The sequence below is a fragment of the Pinus tabuliformis genome, chromosome 7, assembly GCF_031772625.1.
Source record: "Pinus tabuliformis cultivar Carrire ecotype Pingquan chromosome 7, CPIR1, whole genome shotgun sequence".
Classification (NCBI taxonomy): Eukaryota; Viridiplantae; Streptophyta; class Pinopsida; order Pinales; family Pinaceae; genus Pinus; species Pinus tabuliformis.
The window spans coordinates 11,024,865-11,047,362 of NC_142293.1; the positions used below are offsets into that span (position 1 = coordinate 11,024,865).

Consider the following 22,498-nt stretch of genomic DNA (forward strand, 5'->3'; position numbering starts at 1 on the left):
GACTGAAGTCTCACCCGGTGCAGTATGGGGGGATGCTGGAACCAAGTTTCTGCACCCTGAGATTGTTGTGATGTCGTTTGATTTCCTCTATCCCTGCCTTCGCGTAGGTTGCTTCTCTCTAGGGCATGCAAGGTGAGCCCTCTATTCCATACTTCTATTATTACCTCCGCGAAAGGATACGATTGACCTTCGTGCAGCCCTAACCTGTTCCTAAGGTACCTTCATGCTACTATGGTAGCGTGCTGTGCAGATTCCCCAATTTACTCTAGTGACTTACTTATCTTATCCAACAATTATAGTTAACACCGTGTAAACAGATAATCGTAAATGCATTCAGTTATTCAATGTAATTGCATTCATTCGCACATCACATAAGCATAATAAAAGAAATTCATACATAAAATATCCAGATGCATCAACAAAACAAAGACACGGAAATTCCAGAATATCTCTCTTTGTCTTGATGAAGTCTAGGAAGTTCGCGAACTGAACCTGCGAGCTTGCGCTACTCCGCGTAGCCGTCTGTCCTTCACAACTTGTGTGACTACTTCTGCGCAGCTCTGTGAAGAGCGTGAAGATGTGTTGTCTAGATCCTTTATCCTTACTGTGCTATTATTATAGATCTTAACTTAATTGTGTGGACCCAATATTCTCATTAATCATTCAACATTCATAACAAGTGTGTGCAATCATAAAATTGTAAAGAGATGCATAAATATAATAGAAGCATAAACACACATTATTTTAGAATCAACTTATCTTTTATTAATCCTTTATTCAAGTACAATCCCAACTCTGCCCTGCACACTAAGCTACAGGGGTCCGCGCACACAGCTATGGACTCTATTAGGCCTCTGCGCACATAGCTGTAGAGCCTCTTCCTACTACTACAACCCAAGCCTTGGACTTACAGACTCAGAGCTAATTCATCATCCAAAACTTCTTGTTTCTTCTCAAAGCTAAGACTGACTTTACACTTAGAGCCTTGCTCTATTTATACAATCCCATGGTCCACGGACCATGGGTAGGCTGACATACCATACATTAAATTACATTATTTTAGGGCAGACAACCCTAGACTCTCGCGCTCCACGCCCGCATTTCGCGGGGTATTTACATTGCACTTGACCAAAATTTGGGCTTCAAGCCCCAAAAACATACTATGGGGAGATTCGCTACCCAACATGGCCCCAACAAAATCATCATGACTCGTCCCGAGTCACTCTGTTGGTACGGAAATCTTCGCGCGAAGTCCATCCAGCTATGCCTGTGCTGCACAAAGATCCGTAGCACACTGCTCTGTCGTCTACTGGATTCGTTTTGCTCGCTTGGCCAAATGCTCATTGTCAAGGTCAATTCCTTGTCGCAGGTCACGCATCGCTTTCATTTGTACGAGTTTTCCTTTGATTTCGGCCATGATGAGGAAGGCCTCATCAATCCAAGGCTGGACGTGTGCTTTAAGTACTGCCTCATTTTGGCACGCTGCATCCACTTGCTCCTTCAATGCCTTTGTCTGTTGTAACCTCGCGAGCCACTGAGATAGGACCACTGTCTACGCCGTCCTGCGCACGCTATCATATTTCATTTGAAGCTCCCACGTCTCTGTTTCCAACCGATATTTGGTGGGGTCCTCCTATAAGGTTGTGAGGACCCCGAAGGATTCTTCCAACAATGTGGTGTATCTCTGCATTGCCTGTTCAATTTCTTCCAACCCTTTTCAGATATCGTTGGCACGCTAATCTTAAATTTCTGGGGGCGTAGAGGGCTACGCCTTTAATCGTAGTTCAGCAATTGGTTGAGGTCTAGCTGGATCCTCGTAGCTTCCTTCTTCGTCTCGCAGAATCCACTGGCCAATTTGTGGATCTGCATTCCTACTAGCAGATTTGTCGCAATTTCCAGTTCTGGGACGTGGCGACATGCTTCCTCTACAATCTGCTCCAACTGTTGGTTCTCAGCCACCGCTTCATCACATTGTAGGCTAATTTGTTCATTGTTGATTCATTGTTCACTTAGCATTTTCACTGCACGTCTCTCCCTAGCGCGAAGTTCTGTCGTCGCTCCGTCCTGTAGCTGGTATAAAATATCCCGCGAAAGGGCAGCTAAGTATAGGCTAAGTCCCTTGATCCATCCTACCACGGCTCTAACCTCCATGTTGTCTGCTCTCAATGCTCCTTCCAGCAGTGCGACGGTGTTGACCATTTTGGCCCGCAACAACTACTCTGTTGCCGATGCTCCCGGGGCACCGTAGACGGCTACTTTTCCTTCTTATGGGAGTCACACCTGAAGTCCCTGCAGTTATGCCCTGAGTGCCCCCAATACATTCTACTGCTCTGTCATTGCTTCTTGGAGTGCCTCCCTAGTGACCTCATGAAATGTGTCGCCAATGTCGTATAGATCACCCTTTCTCAGTGTAATAGGCTCCCCATCCAATTTGGAAGCCTTGGTCTTCTTCCGTGGCCCTATTCGTTCTGTCCCGCGCGGCCGTTTCAATTGTGTAGAGGTGGTGCTTGGGTCCACGCCTTCCGCCGTATCGTCTATCCCATGTCCTGTGGTCAGGTCTAGTCCTCTTTCCTCCTGTGTCGTGGTGGCCCCAGCTACTGCTGTTTTTTCGGCGGCCTTGGTCTGTTCTGCAGCGGCCTTTTCTTCCTTGCAGGAAGCCCTTACCTCCTCGGCTAACTGCTCGTTCAACTTTTGTTGTGCCAACAGCTTGGCGGCATCCTTCTGTCTTTGTATCGCTGCCTCATTGCACGCTACCAAATTCGAGGTGCACCATTCGGGTGGCCATGAGTTGAGCACTGTGAAAACAACGTCATCAATTGCGATGAACAAGAGTTTGGTCTAGTTCTACTCTGGATCCTTTCGCACCTTGATATACACATTGTGCATAAAAGCCTTAAAGTTTGCAAAGCTCCACAAACTGCCGTATACCGTGGGGGATAGGTGCAGCCATTTGTGGATCCACAATCGTACGCTCACCTCCATGAGTATCCAAAAGATCTTGATCTCGCAGATGCATGTGGCATGCCTTGTCGCCCAGAGCAACGCATATTTTGTTGCCTCTGGCAAGTCCTGGTCAAGGGAGGAAACTGACTGTCCTCCAGCAGTTCCCTTGCAACCAACAAGATGGATAAGAGCAACCACGCGTAGTGGAAGGTCTAACCCTGCTCCTAAGCCTCCTTGCAATTAGTCAGGAACTCCTCGCAGAGGAACTACGCCCAGTTGAACTGTACCCCCTCGGTGCATTGTTCGGCCAACGCGATGACCATTGTTGGTACCTCATTGCCGCGGAATTTTCTCATCACTTTTCCTACCAGCAACTGAGTGGCTACGCGCACCCCTTTGTCTTGAATGCTAGTAATCACATAGCCCCTCTGCTTCTTCTCTAACTTGTATTTCTTCTTCATGGCTTCTGCGAGCGCCAAGTCTCCACTTTGGCCAGCTATTTCCACGGGGTCCCTTCTCGTACATGGAAGGTTTGAAATCCTATGAATCAGCTCCGTCGTAATGGGAATTGGCTCCTCCAGCCACAAGTACCCCTCATGCACTAGGAAAAGTAGTTACCTGATGACAAATATCGTGATTGGTGCACGGTGAAAATGCAGAATCCATAGTAGGTGGAGTAGCTCGACCTCCTCCACCCTACGCGGCCATTTCCGTGGCTACAGCGCTATAACTACCCCTCCTTGCTTTGTTTCATAAGTTGGCTAGTCTCCAAATGTGGGAACTTTTCACTGTCCGCAAGGTCCCAATCTTCAAATTTCATCATGGGTATGCGGCCCAGGACTGAACCCTCAAATAGAATTCCATCTAGGAGGAGTGGGGTTTTGAGTGCGCTCTTAACGGTATCCACGTCCTTGGGTACTTTTGCTTTCCCTTTCCGTGGGGGGACATATTTGGGCAGTTTTGCTACAGCGTGCACTGGCTGAATGTCTTCCTCCACTTCTTCATCTAGTTCAATCTCTTCTACAAAGGCCTAAAGATCCTCCTCCTCATCATCTGTCTCAATATTAACTATCTTGCCCTTATCTTCCATAGTCAGTTTGTTGAACTGCGGATTTCGCGAAGACATATGGACCAGTCCTGCCACCTGTGGATCCTTTTTGGACCTCAGCGTCCAGGGCGATTTAGGGATTTCTAATACATCCCCTACCAGCAGCGTAGAGCTCTACGCGACACCCTTGGTTGTTGACAACATTCTAATCAGGGAATCCTGTGTCTCCTTCGGCAATGTTTCAAACCATGGACTTGCTCTCACAGCGTCCAAATTTGTTAGGTTCATACCCAATTGATAGCGCAGCAACTGAATTCTCAAAATGCCAAGGGTTGTTTTGTGGAGAGCCACCTATGATTTATAGGCCCTTTTGAATTCAAATTCGACCATTCCCCCCATATTCGGCTCATTAATGCGAGATTGGCGGCAGATAGTCCCAAATCTAGTTCTGAATTTGTGTCTTAATTGCCTGTTATCTGCTCCTCATTGCCTTAAATTGGACATCATGTCATGAACAGTGACACTAACGGTCATTTCCCAGCCTACCTATGCGGTAGCTCAGCCCCCTATGTGCGGACGCGACCCGTGTGTCATACTAATCCTGCGCGCAACCCGTGTCAAAGAACCTTGACTATATCAGGATGAAACAAATCTCTAAAGAATCCAAAACAACAATCAAAAACACCCTGAACCAGTGGCAATGGCAGCCAGCGTGGAGCGACGAGGACCTCGATCAAAGCACGCTGACTGAGGACCATGGAGACTGCGCAGGAGGTCAAAGTAGCCCCTGAGAGCTCCAGATCGGGAAAAGGAGGCATTTCTCCTAAAAATGGCATAAAAGGCCTTATAAAGGAAAAATCACATCGCAAAAGGTTCAAAGAGCGGACTTAAGGCCAGGGTGGAAGGACCCCCGATCAGTGATCTCCGACTCATCACATCGGAGGCAAGCATGTATGCGATATCGGAACCCCAGACTTGGCGATTGAGATAATGCGATTATGTGATTGCGATAATCAGTGATTGGAGCGATCAACAGATCGGTGGTCGGCATGGCCAAAGGAAGGAACCCCCGGGGCCGTTGCAATTGCAATATGCCGATAGCAATACACCAATATCGACGGTTGGCGATCAGGCGATCGGTGATCTCCGATACAAAGGGTTTTTAAGCCCCACGCCATGCGATAGCGATTTGCGATAGAATGGCGGACCTGATGGGTTTATAGGGGTGATTCCATAGAATTTGAAGTCTGGATTTTGCGCCCGATAGAGTATTTCTAGTAAAACTCTGTGTATTGGAATTTTGTTCCATTTTCGAGTTTTTCCTGAAGGAAGGCCCCGATTCCTTTCTAACTGCTCCTGATCATTGTGCCACGCTACAAGTGGGTGTTTTATAGACAATGATGCATTTGTAAGGCAAAGAGAGCCACAAATTCACAGAGCCAGATGGCCAGTCAAAGAGACAAGGAGCAGAAGAAGCACAACTGCAGAAGGTGAATCGACAGAGGTGAAAGAGGAACCGAGCGGCATGGGTTCAAATGACAAAAAGCCATGAATAGAGACAGAATACATAGTTAAGTCGGAGGAAGTCTGGGAGACAAGGGAGAAAGGACCAAAATCCCGAGAGGAGGATGGAATACTGAGAAAAGGTAGTGAAGCAAGAGAAGAGCAGAAAGAGACAGATGGCCGAGCTGACCAGTGACAGCATCAAGCACCAAAGCTTGAAGATTCAAGCCATCCCATAGGGGAATCTGTCCATACTAAGTATCACATTTGGCTCTGTCCATTGTAGACCCAAAGGTCACAGAGCTGGTAGGAAGAAGAAGAGTCTGTGCACTCTAGTGGCTTGGGAAATCCAAGAACCACCCTGCCAAGCAAAACCTGCTTCAGGAGAACCCACATTGAGTCCCTGCATTGTAATTCTTTGCTAAAGGCACAATAAAACAAGGCCACCACTGAAAGTTGGACCGGAGACATAACCCTGGAGAATAGGGTGAACTCCTTATTAAAATTCTTGTGTCTTTGTGTTTACTTACTGTATTTCCATGTTGTCTTTCCATTTAAATATCTGTGTATTGGCAATCTAATCGATCCGTTGCTTAAATAACACAGAACACACACCAGCACATGAGTTTGTAATACCTTTTGTTTAATAAATCTTCAACTGAGGTCACTCATAGGGTGATTATCAGATCAAGTGGTATCAGAGCTGAGGGGTTGTAAGGTTAGATAAGCTTATGTTTGTTTAGCTGTGAATGCTCACTAGATCAAAGCTCAAATTAGGAGAAGGAGAGTTGGTGGAAACTAATCCTGAAATTGGGAGAGTCTATTCTCGGAAGACAATGTCAGAGGAAGGTCCTATAGGGCCAGACCCTCAATTCATAGAAAGTTTCCTAGCTATAAAGTCTATGGTAGAAGAAATGTATAGGGACTTTAGAAAGCATAAGGATGAAGATTCATCATGCTCTAAACAAGATAAAGAAGAAGATGAATCTCATTCCCATGACCACTCAAAAGGAAAGGGGAAAGAAGAAAGCTTTCCTACACCTCCTAGTAGCCCTGTGCATAATAAGAAATCATATTTGATTAAACTATATGTTAAATTTGATTTGCCTATATATGATGGAGAGCTAAATGCTGAAAAGTTGGACAATTGGATTAGATAAATTGATGTGTATTGCAGAGTACAGAACATAGACTCAGACAAGAATAAGATTCAACTGGCAAGCCTACGCCTAGGAGGCACTGCCTTGGTTTGGTGGGAAGGCAGAACCCAAGCTGATATGAAGAAGCATGGTAAGACCATCTCTGTCTAGAGTGGATTTGTTGCTGTAATCAAAAAGCAGTTCTATCCCTTGGCCTACATGCAACAAGCCATGATGAGTTGGCAAACTCTTCGGCAGTTGAAAGGGAAAAGTGTACAAGGGTATACTCAAGAATTCAAAAAGAGAGCATTGATGTTGGGTATCTCATTAGACTCACCAGAAACTCTTTTAAAGTACATTAGTGGTCTACACAGCTACATGAGGCATACCATCCTCATGTTTAATCCCACTAATATAGATGAGGTATCGGTACAAGCTACTCATCTAGAAGCTAGAGGAAAGAATGGAAATCCAGAAGTTGGGGGACCATCCCAACCCACTGTAAGCAAGAGGAAGGAGAAAAGAAAGTAGAAGTGGAAAGAAAGGAAGGCTAACACTGCGCACTCACTGTAAAAAGGAGGGGCATGATGATGAGCACTGTTGGATTCTGCATCCAGAGCTGAGACCTAAGAAGTCCAAGGGCAAGAAGAAGAAGACTGTTGCAGCTATTCAGAAAGATTTGGGGTCAGACTTGAGAGATGAAACAATCATTGCAGCCACAGGTATAAAAGGTAAGAATTCTGAAGCATCTACTAGTAATTATGCTCAATCTGTTATTGATGAAGAACATGAGAGAAAAAGGCATGAGCTTTTCCATATTAAAGTTGTTTCCAAAAATCAAAAGATTGATACTTTGTTTGATAGTGGCTCACAAGTAAATCTAATTTCTAAAGCAATTGTAAAGAAATTGGGATTAGCAACTACACCTCATAAGAAGCCATGCCCATTATGATGTTGAATAATAAAGCACAACTACAAGTGACTAGACAGTGCAAACTCAAGTTTTCTTTTGGGTCAGCATTTGTAGATGAGGTTGAGTTAGATGTAATTCCTTTTGATATATGTGGAATTGTTTTAGGAAGTCCTTACTTGTATGATAGAAAGGCCATTTTCTATAGAGATGAAAACAAGTATCTACTTGTTAAAGATGGAATTGAATACTTTGTAAGAGCTCATAAGCTCAAGAATAATTATACTCTCATAAACTCAGGACAGATGAAAAGAATGATAAATTCATGCAAACAATTCTTACTAATGGTTGTAAAGGAAAAGAAACCTAATAAAACCAATGTATTTGAGGGCTGTAATGTTGATCAGCAGGCTGATATAAAAAATATTGTTTCAGAGTATGATGTTCTGTTTCAGGAACCTAAAGGTCTGCCACCCAAAAAGGAAATAGTACATGATATTATTTTGCAGCAAGATGTTCCTTTGCCTAACATTGGGATGTACAGGTTTTCTGCTTTAGAGAATGCTGAAATTAAGAAGCAGGTGTAGGAATTGATCGATATAGGGTTCATCAGGCCTAACACATCACCATGTGGGTCACTAATCGTTTTGGTGAGAAAGAAAGATGGCTCGTGGAGAATGTGCATTGACTACCAAGCACTGAAGAAGATAACAATCAAAAATCGTTATCCCCTTCCTCGCATAAATGATCTTTTAGATCAATTAAAGGAAGTTGTTTATTTCACCAAGCTGGATTTGCACAGTGGATACCATTAGGTTAGAGTTGTAGAGCAAGATGCATGGAAGACTGCTTTCAAAACAAAGCAGGGATTGTATGAGTGGCTGGTTATGCCTTTTGGCCTAACTAATGCTCCTGCTACTTTCATGAGATTAATGAATGATGTACTCAGACCTTTTCTTGATGATTTTGTTTTTGTGTATCTGGATGACATTCTGATTTTTGGTAAAACGTGGGAAGAACATTTAAGGCATGTTAAGCAGCCATTAGATGTTTTGAAAAGAGAAAAACTTTATGTTAAACTCTCCAAATGTGAATTTGGCAAAACCTCTCTAAATTATTTGGGTCACATAGTAGGGGGAGGTGAATTGAAAATAGATCCCTCTAAAGTGGCAGTCATTGTAAATTGGCCTAAACCCAAGTCTGCTACAGAAGTGAGAAGCTTCTTAGGAGCAGCACAATATTGGAGGAAGTTCATTTCGAACTTTTCCTCAATTGCAGCTCCCTTACATGCTTTGACAGGATTGAACAAGGTGTTTCAATGGGGAGGCGAACAGCAGAAAGCCTTCGACACCTTGAAAGAAAAGATTAGTACAGCACCTGAACTAGCACTGCCAGATCTACAAAGACCATTTGAGATCCAAACTGATGCCAATGACTATGCCATGGGAGCAGTGTTGACAGAGCACGGTAAACCCATATGTTACCATTCTGAGACTTTTAATCCTGCGGTAGTTAACTATCCTACCTATGATAAAGAATTGTATGCATTAGTTCAAAGTGTGAAAAAGTGGAAGCATTACTTAATAGGAAAAGAAATAGTGATACATACTGATCATCAGCCACTTCAATACCTACACTCCCAAACTAAGTTGCAGCAATCAAAACACTACAGATGGATGGGTTTTCTACAACAGTTTCATCTAGTCATCATATATAAAAAGGGCATACATAACAAGGTTGTAGACATGTTATCTAGACCCATTATAAATGCATCTACCATACTTAAGCATAATTATGTGCTGCATGAAAGCTACATGGAACAATAACAATATGCTCAGGACATGGACTTTAAAGACGTATATGTAACTTTGAGTCAAGGCAAAAGAATAGAAGAATTGGACTATCACATGAAGGACCAACTCTTATATCATTGTGGGAAACTCTGCATTCCACAAACTGATAGAGTAAAGATAATTAGGGAGGCACACACTTCTCTGATATCAGGGCACTTTGGGGTAAGTAAAACAGTTGCACAGCTACAAAGGTTCTGTTATTGGCCAAGAATGAGTGAGATAATTTCTAGATATGTAAAAGGATGTGCTATGTGTTCTAAAAGCAAGCCCAGCAATACAAAACTAGGCTTATACACTCCATTTCCAGTTCCTTCTCACCCTTGGGAAAGCATTTCCATGGATTTTGTTGGAGGACTGCCTAAATCTAGGAAATGTCATGATTATCTATATGTTGTTGTGGATAGGTTGAGCAAAATGTGTATTTTGATACCCTATAGTAAACAGATTACAACTGAACAAACTGCAAAATTATTCTTTGAACATGTATGGTTTCATTTTGGATTACCCACTTCTATTGTATCTGATCGAGACACCCGATTTATAGGGAAGTTTTGGTCAAGTCTGTGGGAACTAATGGACACCAAATTAAAGAAAAGTACAGCTTTTCATCCACAAACAGATGGCCAGACAGAAGTAGTTAACAGGACGGTGATCCAGTTACCGAGAGGATATTGCGGCAAACATCCTAAGCTTTGGGATGAGCACTTGTGTTATGTGCAGCTGCTTACAATAGAGCCAAACACTCTTCTACACAGAGATCTCCTTTTGAGACCTGTCTTGGTTTCCTACCAAGGTCTCCTTTGGATTTTGTCTTTGGTAAAGACACCACATTTGATGGACACAGTGATGTAGACAAGGCAACTAGGTTCATTGAAAAAATCCAGGAGACCCACCAAGCAGTACAGGAACAGCTGGAAAAGAGCCAGGCCAAGTACAAGGCTAGGCATGATAAGCATTGGATTGAACATAGTTTTCAAGTTGGAGACCAAGTCTGTCTGTATATCAGCAAGGACAGGATGCAAGGTGAAGGTAAAAAGGTAAAACCTATCAGGTATGGACCCTTCAGGATACTTGAGAAGATTCGTGAAAATGATTTTCACCTTGATCTACCAGCTTACATGCACATCTACTCAGTCGTGAACGTAGATTGCTTGACGTTGTTTGAAACTTCAATGGTTGAGGACCCTGAAGAGCAAAGTCAATTACCTTTTGTTGATGACTTGCTACCTGAATATCTTAGTGAATTACGGGAAGACACAGTGCTGGACAGGAAGGTAAGGATGACACACAGTGGACAAGTGGAATACCTTAGGATTGGGATTAAAGGTTCGAAGCCGAGCAGTGCGAAGTGGATTGAGATTGGAAAATTGGAATACCTCAGGATTGGGGTTAAATGTTTGAAGCCGAGCAGTGTGAAGTGGATTGAGATTGGACAAGTGAGACAGCAGTTTCCTCACCTAGTAGATGCTTGAAGAAAACCAACTTTTAGTGGTCCAAAAGCTTTTTCAGTGGGAAGGTCATCATCCGAATCGGATCCATAAACGACTGTCAAAGAACCTTGACTATATCAGGACAAAACAAATCTCTAAAGAATCCAAAATAGCAATCTAAAACACCCTGAACTAGTGGCAATCGCAGCCAAAGTGGAGCGACGAGGACCTCCGTCAAAGCGCACTGACTGAGGCCCATGGAGCCTGCATAGGAGGTCAAAGTAGCCCCTAAGAGCACCGGATCGGGAAAAGGAGGCATTTCTCCTAAAAATGGCATAAAAGGCCTTATAAAGGAAAAATCGCATCGCAAAAGGTTCAAAGAGCGGACTTAAGGCCAGGGTGGAAGGACCCCCGATCAGCGATCTCCGACTCATCGCATCGGAGGCAAGCATGTATGCGATATCGGGACCCCTGACTTGGCGATTGAGATAATGTGATTATGCGATTGCGATAATCGGCGATTAGAGCGAAGGAACCCCCGGGGCCGTTGCAATTGCGATATGCCGATAGCGATACGCCGATATCGACGGTCGGCGATCGGGCGATCGGTGATCTCCGATACAAAGGGTTTTTAAGCCCCACGCCATGCGATAGAATGGCGGAGCTAATGGGTTTATAGGGGCGATTCCATAGAATTTGAAGTCCGGATTTCGCACCCGATAGAGTATTTCCGGTAAAACTCTGTGTATTGGAATTTTGTTCCATTTTCAGGTTTTGCCTGAAGGAAGGCCCCGATTCCTTTCTAACTGCCCCTGATCATTGTGCCACGCTACAAGCAGGCGTTTTATAGACAATGATGCATTTGTAATGCAAAGAGAGCCACAAAGCCACATAGCCAGATGGCCAGTCGAAGAGTCAAGGAGCGGAAGAAGTGTGGTTGCAGAAGGTGAATCGACAGAGGCGGAAGAGGAACCGAGCGGGCATGGGTTCGAATGACAAAAAGCCATGAATAGAGACAGAATACACAGTCAAGTCAGAGGAAGTCTGAGAGATGAGGGAGAAAGGACCAGAATCCCAAGAGGAGGACGGAATACAAAGAAAAGGCAATGAAGCAAGAGAAGAGCAGAAAGAGACAGAGGATCGAGCTAACCAGCGATAGCATCGAGCACCAGAGGTTGAAGATTCAAGCCATCCCATAGGGGAATCTGTCCGGAATGAGTATCACATTTGGCTCTGTCCATTGTAGACCTAAAGGTCACAGAGCTGGTAGGAAGAAGAAGAGTCTGTGCACTCCAGTGGCTTGGGAAATCCAAGAACCACCCTGCCAAGAAAAACCTGCTTCAGGAGAACTCACATTGAGTCCCTGCATTGTAATTCTCTGCTAAAGGCACAATAAAACAAGGCCACCACTGAAAGCTGGACCAGAGACGTAACCCTGGAGAATAGGGTGAACTCCTTATTAAAATTATTGTGTCTTTGTGTTTGCTTACTGTATTTCTCTGTTGTCTTTCCATTTAAATATCTGTGTATTGGCAATCTGATCGATCCGTTGCTTAAATAACACAGAACACACACTGGCACATGAGTCTGTAATACCTTTTGTTTAATAAATCTTCAACTGAGGTCACTCATAGGGTGATTATCAGATCAAGCTCCCATAAAGACTCTTTTATAGTCCCGCGCCCTCTTTCAACTGCTTGAAGCGTAGAGACTGTGCGTCCTACAGATAGTCAGGTGGTGGCACCATCGGTACGAGGCTTCAAGTCACCTTCCCACCCGGTTCGAGGGCCCTCCTTAATTATCCTCGCGCCTGTCAGCGCCTCGCATTCTTCCTTCAATGATGCACTCCCCTGGTTACTTTGTCTGATAAGGTGCGGTCGCAGCAATGGTAGCAGAGCCAGAAATTCCCGGCGAAAATCTTCTGATGCGGTGGTGTGGCTGCCTGTATCTTATCCTATCATTCTATCAACATGACATGCTTGCGTGATTTCGGTTTCCATTTTTCCGATTTCCACGTCCATTATCATGCTTTTCTTTCTCAGCCGTAGCCAATCGTCGTCAAATTCACAAAGTTTCAAGTTCCCTCGCTGAATGGCTTCCTGTAACTGCATAATTTCTTTACCCAAGTCCTCGCGTACTGTCCCACCTGTGGGAGTTGTTTTACGGGGATTCTTCTCTACTCTGATGGTTTCGTCTCTTCTCGTTAGTGTTGGGATCACTTCCACACGTCGGTTTTCGCTTATGGCCCTGTAGGCCCATCTAATCGCTGGTACGCACAGGTCCTAGTAAGTTCGTCTCGCCTCATAAAATCTGTTCATGATTCCGCATAGTTTTTTGAATGCTCCAATGTGGAATATTTGTGGTGCGCGTCACTTTTCCTGCTGCCGTGTCTGGTTCTGATTTTTTATCATTAGTCTAGGGCATGCTTGCACAACACTCATCTACACCCATCGACACAGGTGGGCGCACAAGCTACTTCGTCGTAGCTGCCCGGCTCTCATTCACCGCTAGGGGCTTCCAAACCATAAGCGCATCCGCCTTCTACATTCGCACTAGTTTCCAATGGTCTTCTGATGTGTACTCCACCATCGTGCGGGTGTTGCGCGCAGCGCCCATTCCATTGCACCGTACCACTGTTGTTCCGGTACTGCACTTTCAAATTTGTCCAGGAATTCATCCATCGTCGTTACTCCATCATATGTTGGCAGTTCCCTTGCCTCTATCGTCACGCAATGCAGTGATCTAATCATCATGTTGCAATTCAGCATTGTCACCTCGTGCAACCGGTTTTTCCAACGTTCTACTTCTTCGTCTGAATCTGAGGTACAGGAGTTATCACGCTCCCATGAGATTCTCCCATCTGCAATTGAGTTCACCTGATCCTGGTCTCGCACGGTTATATAGTAAATGTAATCCAGCTCATCATCGCGCATTGGTTCAGTGTAGCATGCTCCCTCGGCTGGGTCTAGCGGAACTACTACGCATAGGGAATTTTTCTTAAATATCATATTCTGCTTCTTCAGGTTAATGACTCCATTCATATCAGTGGCCCAATCTATTCCTATCAATGCGGGATAGGGATTGCTGTCATTGAGAATCTCTATTACTTCAAAGTCCGTCGGTGTGCTCGCACCTTCGATATCAACTGTTACCCCTTGCAACCTCCCCATGGGCAAAATATTCTGTTGGTTCGCCATTCGTAATTGAATAGGGCACCATTATAACGTGGTCCTGCCCATACGTTCCCATGTCTGCTTCGATAATACATTCGCATCTAAACCCAGGTCTAGGATTACCTAATCCATTTCATACTCACCAATCTGTGCCGTCAATCTCATTTCCCTCCTGGTGCGCAATGTATGCTTCCCAAATTTCTGGACTACGCGCGGTTCCCCTGATCCCGTGCACCTAGTGATCAACTCCTGTAGTCCCTTAACTGCCTTATTGTCGCGCAACAGTTTCATGCACATCTCCAAAAAGGTATTAAGTATAGAAGGATCCATCCCTGGCTCTGGTTGATCCTTACTACCTACAATAGAGGCTTCCACAAAGCTCTACTTAGCTTCCAAGAATGTCTCCTTTACGCATTCTAAGTCAAACTTAGTTTCCTTTGTAGGAGCCTTGCAAACCCATGTATCTTCCTCAGGTTGTTTCCCCTTATCTTCCCTTGTGGTCGCACCACTTCTGAGCATCATGTTCACATTTGGGTCTTCTTCACGCGGTTCAGACCTCATCATTTGGATATTCTAAGTCGGAGGAGGTTGGAGTACCCCTTTCTCATGCATTTGTGCGATCAACGTAGGACAATCTATCATTTCATGATCAAACTGAGCACAGTATGAGCGAGACATTCTCGTCGGGTTGGTACAATCACGGGTGTAGTGCCCTGGTCCTCCGCAATTGTAACAAATTAACTATCTGCAGCCCCTTCCTGGCCCCATTCCTCCTCGTCCTCAACCTTGCCCCTGAAATTCAACGCCCGCCATCCCCGCAGCTGGGTTGAGGCCTCACGTTTCTGTCTGCATTCTATAAGCTGGGGTTCGATCCATCATTAACTCGTAGTTGTGAAAAGTACGCTCATCATGGCCCACCGACCTACAGAAATTAGAAAACAGTTGTTGGGGTGTCGGTGTATACTTCTGCAACAAATGACAATTATCCGTCATGTGTTTTCCTCCTATCTGATAGATCACGCACCATAGCGCGGGTGTCGCACTTGGCCCTGCCTGTGCCTCCAGTCTCAACGGCATTGGCCCCCCTCCTGCCAAGTAGTTCGCGAATACTGGACAATGTTCTTTGTCATGACCCTAGCCTTTTCATTTTACGCACCATACTTCCTCGCGCGCCTCTGGCCACAGTGCCTTATCCTGCTTCAAGCTCTGTACTTCCAGGCAGAGATTCTATAATTGCACGTGGATTTGTTGAACTCCCAACCCAGTATCTTGTATCGGAGTCTCATGCAACCTCATTGCCATTTCCAATGCTTTGGCCTGGGTTGAAAGCTTCTGTTGTGACAGCGTCGTCCTCGGGTGTGGTGTCAAAGATGCCACAAACCATGCGCAGTGTTGTGCATCCGTTAGCGTCATATTAGCCTTGCAGATCGTACTCTTCAGCCATTGATCCAGATCCTAGGGGGTCTCGCCTAGAAGCATCGCAAACTCTTTAGATCCGATGATTGACTCTGTCTCTGATTTCGGTCAGCTAAATTCTCTGTTCAACGCATTTTGGATCTCTGTTATTCCTCCATTTGGGTGATCATTAGAGTGCTTGATGTACCATGTCAACGCATGATCCTGCAGCACACTCACCAATGTAGCCTTCTTAATGTTGTCGTTTGTGACCCCTTGCGCTTCCCACACTGCCCTTACCAAGAACCAGAACTAGTTTGGATCCTCATTCCCTACTCCTTTGAATACGGGTAGCTTGATCGCGCTCGCCATACTGAACTATGAGGTTGGTGGAGGTGGAGTGGGTGGAGATGGAGGTGAAGGAGGTGAAGCGGGTGGTGGCGTGGGTGGACGTGGTAACTGCGGAATGCGTTTTCTTATCAAACTGATCGCACTTCTCGAAGAGACCTGAGCAAGCTCTTTCTCGTTCTCTCGCAAAGGTGAAATCAAGGAACTGTTTCCTACTTCCCCGCTACCTTTGTAGATCTTTCCACTCCGCGTCGTTCCAAACTTTAAAGTATTCGCATAACCCATTTTTCACATAACAACATATTAATCCAGGTATTTATATATTTAACGTACTTACCTCGTGGTCCCTTAAGAAACCATCGTTCTGCTTCGTTGTAGCTCATGGTCATGTCTATCGCAAACTCAGTGATAATCCCCCTATTATCCGGTCAAGCCAATGGTCCACAACGCGCGCGATCTTATCTTCTGATGCCTCTAGTATGCGTACTAATTCTGGAGTCCACACTATCAGTTGGTCGAGCTTACACCTTCCTTCGTTGTCAGCTAACCTCGAGATCCACTCATACAGTTCAAAAGGAAAGGACGCGAAGAAGATCTCGTGGATTTCCGTATACATGTAGCGATCCACCCACCTTTTCTCAGATACCTGCGGAGTTCTGTTTTCCTGTGTCACGAACTCGTGAAGCTTCTTGTCCAACCACTCTTCAATTTCCTTCTATGTTAGGTTCCAGTGGCATGACATCAAACATCCCTTAAGCAGGTCTCGATCCCAGTAATGGAACCATTTGTTGGCTTATTAGGGCCTAACCCAGGTTCAGAAGTGATTTAGCCAAACAAATCCCGAAACTACCGGCCCTTTCGGCAACAGTTCGCGGTGCGCAGACTAAGGTCTCACTCGAGGTAGTATGGGAGGGTGTTGGAACCAGGTTTCCGCACCCTAGGGATGTCTTGATGAAGTCTAGGAAGTTCGTGAACAAAACCTGCGCGCTTGCGATGCTCTGCGCAGCCATCTGTCCTTCACAACTTGTGCGACTACTTCCGCACAGCTCTATAAAGAGCACAAAGAGGTGTTGCCTAGATCCTTTATCCTTACTGTGTCATTATTATAAATCTTAACTTAATTGTGTGGACCCAATATTCTCATTAATCATTCAACATTCATAACAAGTGCGCGCAATCATAAAACTGTAAAGAGATGCATAAATATAACAGAAGCATAAACACACAGTATTTCAGAATCAACTTATCTTTTATTAATCCTCTGTTCAAGTACAATCCCAACTCCGCCCTGCGCACTTAGCTGCAAGGGTTGCGCACGCAGCTGCAAAGCCTCTTCCTACTACTACAACCCAAGCCTTGGACTTACAAACTCAGAGCTAATTCATCATCCAAAACTTCTTGTTTCTTCTCAAAGCTAAGACTGACTTTACACTTAGAGCCTCGCTCTATTTATACAATCCCATGGTCCGTAGACCATGGGTAGGCTGACATACCATACATTAAATTACATTATTTTAGGGCGAACAACCCTAGACTCTCGCACTCCGCACCCACATTTCGCAGGGTCTTTACATTGCACTTGACCAAAATTCGGGCTTCAAGCCCTAAAAACATACTATGGGGGGATCTGTTGCCCAACAGGATGACATCAAATCCAAAAATATCCTAGCCTATCATGATGCTTTATTTTCCATGTTCAGGTCTAGGTGACCAGGAGGGAGAACAAGACACTAAAACTGCGCAGAGAACAACTCAGGCTGGGATGAGGAATTTCGGAGCTCGATCTGCACAGTCATGAAAAACTGCACAATGATCATTGAGAGGCAGAATTGCGTAGTGACAGTCAGGAGTGTCAACTATAAGATGGGACCCTGAGGGGGAAAACTTCTACACAATTTCTAGAGGGAGGATAGAGCGGGGCTACAAAGGAAATGTTAGCCAGTTCTGCATAGTTTCCAGGAGGAAGAAAGTGCAAGGTTGTTGGATATTTATGCACAATTTCTACAGGGAAGACGAAACAAGCCTGCAGAGGGACTACTAGTAAGTTCTGCGCAGTTCCTGGGAGGAAGACAAGGCACAGTGTAGGGGAACTGTTGCATAGTTTTCAAGAAGAAGACAAGACAGGCCATAGGGAGACCAACTGGGAATTTTGCGCAGTTTCCTGAGGTAGTGCAGAGCAAGCCAAAAAAGGACCTATTGGACAGGGCTGCACAATTTCTGGAGAAAGTGCAAAGCAAGGTAGCAGAGGCCTTGCTCATCATTTTTGCGCAGTTTCTGAAGGTAGTACGGGTCAGGCAACAGAGGAATCAGTTAGGCATGTTAGCTTAGTTTTGGAGAGCAGTGCAACCCCATGCCTCAGTGAAATGTAGGTCTTCGACATTCCAGTGGGAGGCTTGATGATTGTGCTTGAGAAATGCGCAGTTCAGTTAGGTTGTGGAGGCAATTTCTGTGCAGTTCTGGGAGGCAAGTAGGCTACTCACTTCTAGGATTGTATAGTACAGCTAGCCGAGGGGACAGCCTCAAGCACTGCGCAATTCCAAGTTCCAAATAGCAGAGCATCACCACTGAGGGCTAAGACTGCGCAGGGAAGCTCAGTCAAGGTCTAGGGAAGTGAAGTTGTTGCGTCAAGAGATTTTCAAGCAAATGTCTAAATGTGAGAGGCAAGTGAACTTTTTGTGACTCGACATTTTAATCACACACTTAGCATACTTTGAAAACAAGATGACACTAACCACTGGGACAACATAGTAAAGTGTGACCTTGTGTGGGACTATTTAATGGTGAAAGTGACATGTGTGACACTTGGGATAGAACTTCGGACAACCGTGACAACACTTGCACGAAAATCCTTACAATGTTGTGTGTGAGTGCGATGGGTGTTCATATGCTAATACAACCCAAACACACAAAGACAAACCTTTGAAATCACTAGAACAATATCGCAAGCATGGCATAAAAATTAATATGCCAAAGACGACAATTGGCCCAACAAGCGAAAGGGAGCAAGACAGGTAAAGGAAACACATAGAACGAATTTTAGCTTTTGCAAACATGCATGTAATTGAAGATAGAACTATATGACGATGATCAACAGTACTTCAAGCTACACTAAGAGATGTACTTTACTTACCATACTTACCCTCCAAATGGTTATGCATCCACCGAAATTTGCATGCAGTCCTGATCTTTTATCATAACTCGGTTCCTTGGTATTTCTCCTCAACTCCTTGAGAGTCATATAACATGTCATCTTTCCTTGTAGTCACTGAGAGGTAGATCTATGCAGTTTTAGTGGGTAGTGACTGTTGCCAGGATGAAGTCCTAGGAGGACACTTCTACACAGTTTCTAAATGTAAGGCAGACTAGGCAGCTGAGGGACAACACTCCGCAGTTTCTGGAGACAGTGGATTCCAACTGAGGGAAGGACACTGGAGGAAACCACTGCGCAGTTTTGGATGCCAAGGGAGGTTGGGGTCTTTGCACATTGTGTAATTCCAACAGGAAACGGAAAAAGCTTGAGGGTTGCAAAAGCGAACTGTGAGGTTCCAGAAAGTTGTATGAGACTAGGTTTCTCGGGAAACTGTCTAAGTGTTAGATCAGTGAAGCTAATGTAAACAGTGATAGAACTTGACTATGATCACACATTGGAACACTTAGTGATATAACATAGACCATTCAAAACATGTAAAACATACTCTGCTTGATGCAACAACCTTCGTGACAAGAGTGCGTGAAGTGAGTGTGAAACATGTCTATGTAATGAGAACAACCCATACGCACAAAGATTTCCCCTTGAAGCTGAACAAACTTTCCTTTGCATGAAAAATGATAATCCCCATGCCCAAAGACGACTTCTCTACATAAAGATGAGGACGTGAACAACTCTTAAGATCAAGGAGGGGGCACGAGATCATCAGCTTACCAATAAGTGACCAAGGAACGATTGATCATTGGTTCCACGGTAGGCTCTGAAATTTTCATGCGATCCAAAATTTTGGAGGGTGGTTGCAGCCACTACAACAGTCTCATAAAACCCAAGGACTATATTGAGAGTGTTTATCAATATAGAAGTGTTGAAAATAGCAACAAGAAATGCTAAAAATAGCATTGCTATAAATAGCATTTCAGGATATACTCCAACTCTGTTGGAAATAGAAAAAATATAGAAATACTAAAAATAGCATTGCTATAAATAGCATTTCAAGATAGATTCTAATTTTAATTAGTCTCTAAATTAAAATTGAGAATTAAAATTCGAATTTAGTCTCACCAGTTGTTTGAAAAATAAATAATTAATTCATCTTGAGTTAATTAGTTGGAGAAAATTAAACATGAAGTCTATGTGAAGACATGCAACAGTTATCCCTTTGATTGAGGAGATTATCCCTTAATTAAGGAGATCATGATGAGTTGTACTTTGAGTTGTAATTAGTTAGCTCAATTAACTGAGTTAAGTCTAGTTAGACTAGTTCCAACAGTTTGTGGAATTGATTGTGAGTTCAGTTAGTCAATGCATGCATGCATGCAACTAGTGTACTTCAGATAACTGAATATTCTCTCATAAATAACTCATGCATGTCAATTCAGACAGAGACCCAAATGAGATTAAAGGAAGGGACAGTGTATCATCAGTTGGAGGAATTTTCCTATATAGGAAATTCATCCATGCAGAAGGAATTATCTCCTTCAAGATTGCGCTGTTATTTCAGAGGTCAGAGAGCAGTGTGTGAGGTAATTACACACAGGTGGCAGCTTGAGGACCCAGGAGAAACTGCGCAAGGAAATAGGAGGCTTGGAGAACTGAAGGAAGGCATATGTGTTTTCTATTCTGTCTATGAGCAACAATGAGGGATTGTACTGAGAGCTGGATATCTTGTGAGCTAAAGCTTTGTGTAATCATGAGATATTTCCACTTGTATGATAATACAAAGATCGTGGTTTTTAGCTGAGGCTTTCCCCGGAGTATTCTTTTGTGTTCATGTGTGATTGATTTCTTCTTCTCTGTTATATGTATTCCGATTGATCTTGCTCAAATTGATTAAGCTTCCGCAAGTTTGATTGTAGAAATAGATTAAGTATTTTGCTTTAGTACATTGCATAATCAGTTTAATCTACAGTGAAATTTCTACAAGAAGTGTATTGTATTTTTAAACTCAAAACACCTTTGCAATAATGTAATTAAGCCATAATATTGTATAGGGCATAAAATTGTGACAAATAATTTTTCGTTTATGTATTTTAACAAATGTGTCATCGAGTAAAACAAGAATACATCCTCTATTTCTAATGATGATCTTTTATATAAAATTATTTCATCAAAATGTGACCCTGTAAAAGCACCAAATCATTACATTCACATTAGAATAAAGAGAAAATTGTCAAGTGTTTCATATCAAATCAATAATGAAGTTCATGGGAGAATGAATTTTTGGGAACTTATCATTGATGTTTGTAGCTCGTGAAAGTACTTTTGTATGGACCTAAGTGTCGAGGCATGCAGAAGTTGCTCAAAGTCTCCTTAGGCACTTGCTCTAGTATGAACAAGCTGCATTTGTATCTAAGCCTAAATTTTAACATGGAAAAATGCATAACTATTATGTTGGTTAATTCAATTACAGAGACATTAAAAAAAGTAAAGTATTTACTTTAATTATTATATTTTAATCTCAATCCTTATCTCAAATAAGGTGAGATCTAATCTTGATCATCGATGACTTTGAGAAGAGGGTTATGGATTTAAATCAATATGAAGTTATAAAATCAATACTAAGGAGAGGAGAATACACACCACACAACGACGAAAGATTGAGAGAGGAATCTCAGTGAGGAGTGTGATACTCTAAGTCCATTGGTCAGAGGAAGGGGGTAGAAAAGAGATCCATAACAACCAAGAGGGCTTGATCAACTGGATTAGATCCAATGTTGTACATGTATTTCCTCAGTTGGGCCACCATCCCAAGATGGGAGCCCAAGTAGGTTTTGAATCAATTTAATGATGGACTAATTTGATTAGGCATAATTTGTTTTTTATTGTGATTGTGATTGGTATATTTTGCTTCTGATGAACTTATTGTGTTAATGAACCTAGTTGTGCAATTAATTAGTAGATATATAATTTGCTAGGAATTAACTATTGGGTGCTAAGTTCGTAGGAAAAAACTAACACTTATTGCTTGATCATTAAATGAAAAAAATTCCCTTGGAAACCTTTCATCTAGAAAAAAAATAATTTAGATAAAGGAAAGTTACGAACATGTACCAAAACATATACCTTGCTAAATTATTCAACATTTACTACAAAGCTTATCTCAAGCTAGTTGTTAAGGAAATAATAACTTTTATGACATCCATCAAGCTCATTCCATTGTACAAGTAATTATTGAACCAAGGAACAAGAGAACAAGATAATGCACTTGGTTATGCACGAAGGCAAAGGTGCTTGGTTATGGATGCCATTCTAAAAGCATTATTTCACCGCATCTCAAAAAAATGATATCATTAATGATAGGTCCATAAAGATAATTCTTTTAGATAAACTCTTACAAAAGAACAAAATTTATGATAAATCAATCAAAGAGTAAATGACCTTCATTATAGATGAAATATCTTCATTTCCCTTTCCACTTTTAATTAACAACAATCCAAATAAGTTAAATAACTAAACAAATAAAGACATTAGATAATTATTTAAATATTTGTAGAAAAATGAGATAGCATAGTTCCATTTCCTATATTTGTAGAAAAATGAGATAACAT

General features: G+C 43.2%; 1 protein-coding gene across 1 annotated transcript in view; it reads right to left on the bottom strand.

Moving 5' to 3' along the window:
* The window catches only part of LOC149244879 (putative disease resistance protein At1g61300), a 42,781-nt gene that overhangs the window by 13,222 nt on the left and 7,061 nt on the right, over nucleotides 1-22,498 (bottom strand). The gene's annotated exons all lie outside the window — the stretch shown is intronic.